Source organism: Neoarius graeffei, chromosome 8, assembly GCF_027579695.1.
Source record: "Neoarius graeffei isolate fNeoGra1 chromosome 8, fNeoGra1.pri, whole genome shotgun sequence".
Taxonomy (NCBI): Eukaryota; Metazoa; Chordata; class Actinopteri; order Siluriformes; family Ariidae; genus Neoarius; species Neoarius graeffei.
Genome location: NC_083576.1, coordinates 66,562,277 through 66,571,557, shown reverse-complemented (window position 1 = coordinate 66,571,557; position 9,281 = coordinate 66,562,277).

Here is a 9,281-nt window from a genome sequence, read left to right as displayed (position 1 = left end):
CCTGGTGTTTAAAATAGAACTCTGTAAAAATTTATTTTAGCAATAATATCTCAGAGTAAGTTGTTTAAGTTTGGTAACTTGGTCATTTTGTGAAAGGTTGGCAAAGCGTTAAAAAAAAATTGTCCCTTCTTTTAATTTATTATTTTTTTTAACAGATATGACCCACAGTCTTACAGGGACATGCTGAGTGACAAACCAGAATTCATATTGGGGTTAATTCAGATCCACTACCCCCCCCCCCCCAAAAAAAAAAAAACCAACAACCTCAATGAGGCTGTAGCTCATTTTGACCCCTCTGTAGCCTCATCCATGGTAGATGGCGCCACCTGGTGAACAACTGTTGTTAGTATATGTCTTTAGAGTCTTCTGGGTGAGTTTCAGGGTGGCACAGTGGTGTAGTGGTTAGCACTGTTGCTTCACAGCAAGAAGGTTCTGGGTTCGAGCCCAGCAGCTGGCGAGGGCCTTTCTGTGTGGAGTTTGCATGTTCTCCCCGTGTCTGCATGGGTTTCCTCCGGGTGCTCTGGTTTCTCCCACAGTCCAAAGACATGCAGGTTAGGCTAATTGGCTGCTCTAAATTGACTGTGAGTGTGAATGGTTGTTTGTCTCTATGTGTCAGCCCTGTGATGATCTCACGACTTGTCCAGGGTGTACCCTGCCTCTCGCCCATAGTCAGCTGGGATAGGCTCCAGCTTGCCTGCAACCCTGCACAGGATAAGGGGTTACAGATAATGGGTGAGTTTCAGTGAAAACGTCCCAGCAGTTTATGAAGAGTAGTGTTTAATGTGACAAGTCACCCAAAAATTCCAGACGTCCATAAAATCATAAATCTGGCAGGTGGCGCCACCATCTTGACAACTTTTATGCACACCCACCTGGGGAATATTGTTTGTGAGTTTGACCAAAATCTCATCAATCCTGTAGGAGGAGTAATGATTTTTGTAAATTGTGGATGGACGACCATGACGGACGACGATGGATGACGGACGACGATGGATGACAGACAGACGATGGATAATGCATGATTGCATAAGCTCATCCAGCCTGGCCTGCAGCCGGATGAGCTAAAAAAAACACAAAAAACCCCACACACATTCGCAGTAATAATGCAGTCCATTTTTAATGTGCACAACTAAACAGACAGATGATATGGATAAGCCAAGCCTGATTAAAAGTTAGCCATTTTGTCTCCAAATCTTCTATAAGAAAGCAGAATGCCAGAGGAATTCTCATAGATAGTTCCCCTCACTATATAACATAGCAGGTGAATCAGTGGTACCGCTATGTGAGAGTGGTTGCGATTCTTAAGTTATCCTGGCATATGGACAGGATGCCTTCATGAATCATCACCATAAAGACGTTTCAAGTACTCTTGCAAATCACTGAAATTTCAGCAGCTATAATGGGACTAACAGTTTTTCCATTATTACCATTCCAGTGTCAAAACCACCCATATTTCCAGCAAATAACTTCAACCTCAACTGATGTTGGGTATTAAATTTATTACAACATTGGATTTTGTAATAATTTGGGGCATATTTCTGCCCCCAAATGCTAAAACCATTTCAAGTCAAGTCATATATCACATTTATATGCATCTAGTTTTCATTAAGGAGTATCACCGTCTTGTGTGTGTGTGTGTGTGTGTGTTAAAAATATGTATAACCTTGGGTTCTATTTTTGTGCAAGCGTAATAGTTGGAAATGCTGACATATTGCTAATTTGGTTGGACATAAGCCAGCTTTCCCTCTTTACACGCTCATCTGCTATTTTCACGGTCAGAAGTGAGCACACCGTCAGCACAGATGGAGTTGGAACAGGACAACATGGACACTTGGAATCTGAAGGTGAGGTGGAGTGGTATTTAAACACCCAATTGATTAGCAAAAACAAATAAAAATAAATAAATGTTGCTATACACTGGAGAAGTGCCATTCCCTACTTTTTATCCTCCGCTGGCCAAAAGGCCCAAAGGGGGGTTATGTCGTGGCGATGTCTGTCCATCCATCCATCCGTCCTGGGAAGGGTACTCACCTTCTGAAATCAACTTCTCTCACAATTTTTGGAGGAATTTCACGAAACTTGACAAGATTCTTTGTAATATGTTGGTGATACGCATAGTGCAATTTCGTTCAATTCAGTCACATTTTACCAGAGTTATGATATAGTTGCCAGCGGGGGATATTGTGCTCTCAGAGCACTCTTGTTCTATGATGCTATGTTCACTGTATTGTATGACTGCTTTGTCTGTTTGCTTGTTGAAACTTGTTGCATGTTTTTTCTCTTTGCCAAGTCTGTTTTACAAAAGAGATTTTTAATCACAGTCAGAATTCTGACTGGTTAAATAAAATAAAATAAACTGTAGTTCAAAAGTTTGCTTGTGTTACAGCCAGCCAAAATTGCCAAGCTGTAACACACATTATTTTATAGATTATTTCACCCAACTACTAACCAAATTCATTCATTTATCCATCCATTATCTGTAACCACTTATCCTGTACAGGGTCGCAGGCAAGCTGGAGCCTATCCCAGCTGACTATGGGTGAGAGGCGGGATACACCCTGGACAAGTCGCCAGATCATCGCAGGGTTGACACACAGAGACAAACAACCATTCACACTCACGTTCACACCTACGGTCAACTTAGAGCCACCAATTAGCCTAACCTGCATGTCTTTGGACTGTGGGGGAAACCAGAGCACCCGGAGGAAACCCATGCAGACACGGAGAGAACATGCAAACTCCACACGGAAAGGCTGCCGGCAGCCACTGGGCTCAGACCCAGAACCTTCTTGTTGTGAGGTGACAGTGCTAACTACTACACCACTGTGCCACCCTGAAACTAACGCAGAAGACTCTAAAGACATATACTAACAACAGTTGTTCACCAGGTGGTGCCACCTACCATGGATGAGGCTACAGAGGGGTCACAATGAGCTACAGCCTTATTGAGGATTTTTTTTTTTTTTTTTGGGGGGGGGGGGGTTATTGGATCTGAAGTAACCCCAATATGCTGCCTCTCATTCATTTATTCATTCATATCCCAGGAACACTGAGCATGAGATATGAATTGACCCTGGATGTATTCCTGCAAGTATGTTCCAAGGGAGCATCAAACACTGTAAATATTACCAGCGTTACTATAATTGCACATTAAAAAAAAAATCTTTCCAAGCACACTGACACTGAATGGATGAAATGAAATCATTTATATTTACTATAGGTGAAGGTCTGGTAGGTGAACTATTGTGTTTCCTGGGTGGCATTTAAGTCTGATATAAAACGGTAAATGACTTATATCAAATGGTTGTTCCAATCTGGCAACCCTGATTATTACAATCCCAAAACGAATTAAATACCAGACTCACCAGAATCATTGCCATCATGAAAAACAAGGACTTAGCCAAAATAAAACCACTTTCCTAGAATGCGTTAACATTAGCGGTGCAACCAAAAACAAATACACTAATCCTAATGAACAGATAATATGTGCACTACTATTATTATTATTATTATTATCATTTTTTTTTTAAAGCTTGTCAGAAATGTGGTTGAGGATTGAAGTGTGCATTGGCCTGGGAATCTGGAAGATGCAACAGAAAGTTGACGCAATCAGGAAGTTTTTACGCTTATGTGGCTGAGTGGTCAGATATGAAGCTTGGGGGTATGAATGAGCAGTCAGATATGAAGCTCGTCAGACAAAGAAAGATCACATTCCAAAATTTTTAATTAGGCTCCTCATCTCATCTCATCTCATCTCATCTCATCTCATCTCATCTCATCTCATTATCTCTAGCCGCTTTATCCTGTTCTACAGGGTCGCAGGCAAGCTGGAGCCTATCCCAGCTGACTACAGGCGAGAGGCAGGGTACACCCTGGACAAGTCGCCAGGTCATCACAGGGCATGCATGTACATGACCTTTTTAAATAATAATAATAATAATAATAATAATAATAAATTATTATTATTATTATTAGTAGTAGTAGTAGTAGTAGTATTAATAATAATAATAATAATAATAATAATAATCCTGCACACATCAATAGTAGAGACCAGTTGTGTTCTGGAGTGAAGTAGTTGAGGTTTAGGAACTGTCAGAGCCAGAATTCACAGACCATGTGCTGGGATTTTTCCAGGAATTTCCAATATTTCTGGGGGCAGAATGGTAGGATTCAGATTTAATTCATTGTGAATGAACACCCACAAAAGTGCACAAGAGGACAGACCATTATATCAACAAATATGATTAAATTCTGCTTGATTCTGCAGCATATGTACTTAGTTAACGGTTGCATAAACCGGAGTGCTGCTATTTAACAGTTATTCCACGAAATCGAGTCGTACATGAGCTGATAGCTGATGAGGCGCGTAGCACCGAGTCGGCTATAAGCCATGTACGACGAGATTGAGTGAAATAATTGTTTTATTCTATCCACATTCACTGGATTTTGAGAAACAGAGCATTTTTATTTTTGTTTTTTGCAAATTCAATAAATAAAAACTTTATACAAAATGTCTGACAAAATAATTTCTTCTGTGAATGTAAACAAACCGGTGAAATGACAGTAGCAATTTGTGAAAAATGTCATAATAATAATAATTCTTGGAAAAAAAAACATGTTCTTACCATCAAATACTTTTATTCCATATTTTGTTGCACTTTTTGTTTTTTTGGCATTTTTGGGGGTTTGTTTTCGAGTAGAGTTTTTATTTCGTCCTCGGTTGGTTCAGCAACACACTCCGCCATTTTCTTCTTCTTTAGGGTTTTTTGACGGTTGGCAAACCAACTTAAAGGTGCATTACCGCCACCGACTGGGCTAGAGTGTGAAACAGGAGCTATTGGGATGACTATATAGTGGGGCAAAAAAGTATTTAGTCAGTCACCAATTGTGCAAGTTCTCCCACTTAAAAAGATGAGAGAGGCCTGTAATTTTCATCTCAACTATGAGAGACAAAATGAGAAAAAAAAAATCCAGAAAATCACATTGTCTGATTTTTAAAGAATTTATTTGCAAATTATGGTGGAAAATAAGTATTTGGTCAATAACAAAAGTTCATCTCAATACTTTGTTATATCCCCTTTGTTGGCAATGACAGAGGTCAAACGTTTTCTGTAAGTCTTCACAAGGTTTTCACACACTGTTGCTGGTATTTTGGCCCATTCCTCCATGCAGATCTCCTCTAGAGCAGTGATGTTTTGGGGTTGTCGCTGGGCAACACAGACTTTCAACTCCCTCCAAAGATTTTCTATGGGGTTGAGATCTGGAGACTGGCTAGGCCACTCCAGGACCTTGAAATGCTTCTTACAAAGCCACTCCTTCGTTGCCCGGGTGGTGTGTTTGGGATCATTGTCATGCTGAAAGACCCAGCCACGTTTCATCTTCAATGCCCTTGCTGATGGAAGGAGGTTTTCACTCAAAATCTCACAATACATGGCCCCATTCATTCTTTCCTTTACATGGATCAGTCGTCCTGGTCCCTTTGCAGAAAAACAGCCCCAAAGCATGATGTTTCCACCCCCATGCTTCATAGTAGGTATGGTGTTCTTTGGATGCACCTCAGCATTCTTTCTCCTCCAAACATGATAAGTTGAGTTTTTACCAAAAAGTTCTATTTTGGTTTCATCTGACCATATGACATTCTCCCAATCCTCTTCTGGATCATCCAAATGCTCTCTAGCAAACTTCAGACAGGCCTGGACATGTGCTGGCTTAAGCAGGGGGACACGTCTGGCACTGCAGGATTTGAGTCCCTGGCGGCGTAGTGTGTTCCTGATGGTAGCCTTTGTTACTTTGGTCCCAGCTCTCTGCAGGTCATTCACTAGGTCCCCCCATGTGTTTCCAGGATTTTAGCTCACCGTTCTTGTGATCAGTTTGACCCCACGGGGTGAGATCTTGCGTGGAGCCCCAGATCGAGGGAGATTATCAGTGGTCTTGTATGTCTTCCATTTTCTAATAATTGCTCCCACAGTTGATTTCTTCACACCAAGCTGCTTACCTATTGCAGATTCAGTCTTCCCAGCCTGGTGCAGGTCTACAATTTTGTTTCTGGTGTCCTTTGACAGCTCTTTGGTCTTGGCCATAGTGGAGTTTGGAGTGTGACTGTTTGAGGTTGTGGACAGGTGGCTTTTATACTGATAATGAGTTCAAACAGGTGCCATTAATACAGGTAACGAGTGGAGGACAGAGGAGCCTCTTAAAAAAGAAGTTACAGGTCTGTGAGAGCCAGAAATCTTGCTTGTTTGTAGGTGACCAAATACTTAGAATTTACCAATTAATTATATAATTATATAATTATAAAATTATATAATATAATATAATATAATATAATATAATATAATATAATAATATAAATAATATAATTATGTAATTATAAAATAATTAATACCGAGGAATTTACCAATTAATTCATTAAAAATCCTACAATGTGATTTCCTGGATTCTTTCCCCCATTCTGTCTCTCATAGTTGAAGTGTACCTATGATGAAAATTACAGGCCTCTCTCATCTTTTTAAGTGGGAGAACTTGCACAATTGGTGGCTGACTAAATACTTTTTTGCCCCACTGTATTCTTTTAGCTATTTCTGTTTCTTTTAAATACTTGATATCAAAGTGATATCAATCTTTGCACAGTGGAAAATAATGCACTATTGCCTTCCAGTGTTTACAATGTCTCTCGCGCACACAAAGTTTACATTTATTGATTTCCTTTCATATCCTACAGTGGTGCTTGAAAGTTTGTGAACCCTTTAGAATTTTCTATATTTCTGCATAAATGTGGCCTAAAACATCATCAGATTTTCATACAAGTCCTAAAAGTAGATAAAGAGAACCCAGTTAAACAAATGAGACAAAAATATTAAACTTGGTCATTTATTTATTGAGGAAAATGATCCAATATTACATATCTGTGAGTGGCAAAAGTATATTAACCTCTAGGATTAGCAGTTAGTTTGAAGGTGAAATTAGAGTCAGGTGTTTTCAATCAATGGGATGACAATCAGGTGTGAGTGGGCACCCTGTTTTATTTAAAGAACAGGGATCTATCAAAGTCTCATCTTCATAACACATTTGTGGAAGTGTATCATGGCACAAACAAAGGAGATTTCTGAGGACATCAGAAAAAGCGTTGTTGATTCTCATCAGGCTGGAAAAGGTTACAAAACCATCTCTAAAGAGTTTGGACTCCACCAATCCACAGTCAGACAGATTTTGTACAAATGGAGGAAATTCAAGACCATTGTTACCCTCCCCAGGAGTGGTCGACCAACAAAGATCACTCCAAGAGCAAGGCGTGTAATAGTCGGTGATGTCACAAAGGACCCCAGGGTAACTTCTAAGCAACTGAAGGCCTCTCTCACATTAGCTAATGTTAATGTTCATGAGTCCACCATCAGGAGAACACTGAACAACAATGGTGTGCATGGCAGGGTTGCAAGGAGAAAGCCACTGCTCTCCAAAAAGAACATTGCTGCTCGTCTGCAGTTTGCTAAAGATCACGTGGACAAGCCAGAAGGCTATTGGAAAAATGTTTTGTGGACAGATGAGACCAAAATAGAACTTTTTGGTTGAAATGACAAGCGTTATGTTTGGAGAAAGGAAAACACTGCATTCCAGCATAAGAACCTTATCCCATCTGTGAAACATGGTGGTGGTAATATCATGGTTTGGGCCTGTTTTGCTGCATCTGGGCCAGGATGGCTTGCCATCATTAATGGAACAATGAATTCTGAATTATAGCAGCGAATTCTAAAGGAAAATGTCAGGACATCTGTCCATGAACTGAATCTCGAGAGAAGGTGGGTCATGCAGCAAGACAACGACCCTAAGCACATAAGTCGTTCTACCGAAGAATAAAGTTAATGTTTTGGAATGGCCAAGTCAAAGTCCTGACCATAATCCAATAGAAATGTTGTGGAAGGACCTGAAGCGAGCATTTCATGTGAGGAAACCCACCAACATCCCAGAGTTGAAGCTGTTCTGTACGGAGGAATGGGCTAAAATTCCTCCAAGCCGGTGTGCAGGAGTGATCAACAGTTACCGCAAACGTTTAGTTGCAGTTATTGCTGCACAAGGGGGTCACACCAGATACTGAAAGCAAAGGTTCACATACTTTCGCCACTCACAGATATGTAATATTGGATCATTTACCTCAATAAATAAATGACCAAGTATAATATTTTTGCCTCATTTCTTTAACTGGGTTCTCTTTAACTACTTTTAGGACTTGTGTGAAAATCTGATTATGTTTTAGGTCATATTTATGCAGAAATATAGAAAATTCTAAATCTTGGACTGGACAAGATTGTCTTTTCATTTTCAGTGTAACTGGGTGTTTGTTTCATTTTAAAAATGACTCTTCCTCTCCTTCTCAAGACTCACCTGTAGAGGTCACATGTCTATGGTCATTGGTCATATGGAGGAAATATTATATAGGGAATTATTCTATCCACATTTACAGAATATGAGCAATCGTGCGCTCTGATTGGCTACTCTACTACGAGAATATCAGCTCATATACCGTGAGTAGAGAAAAACAAAATGGCAGCATGCATCAAGTCAGATATATCAAGGTCAAGGTCTTTTTGTCATTGCAACCATACAGTTGGTACAGTACACAGTTAAAATGAAACTACGTTTCTCCAGGACCATTGTGCTACCTTAAACCTCACAGGACTACAAGTCTACATATAATAACATAAAGTGCAAGAGTGCAATGAGTACAACACTGCAGACAGTAAATAACACAATAGACAAACAATAAACGGACAATAAACAACACAAACAATATAAAGTGCAGACACAAGCAGCATAAGGTGCAGAGTTGAGTGTGCATATTGAGATACAGTGGTGCTTGAAAGTTTGTGAACCCTTTAGAATTGTCTATATTTCTGCATAAATATGACCTAAAACATAATCAGATTTTCACACAAGTCCTAAAAGTAGTTAAAGAGAACCCAGTTAAACAAATGAGACAAAAATATTATACTTGGTCATTTATTTATTGAGGAAAATGATCCAATATTACATGAGTGGCAAAAGTATGTGAACCTTTGCTTTCAGTATCTGGTGTGACCCCCTTGTGCAGCAATAACTGCAACTAAACGTTTGTGGTAACTGTTGATCAGTCCTGCACACCGGCTTGGAGGAATTTTAGCCCATTCCTCTGTACAGAAGAGCTTCAACTCTGGGATGTTGGTGGGTTTTGTCACATGAACTGCTCACTTCAGGTCCTTCCACAACATTTCTATTGGATTATGGTCAGGACTTTGACTTGGCCATTC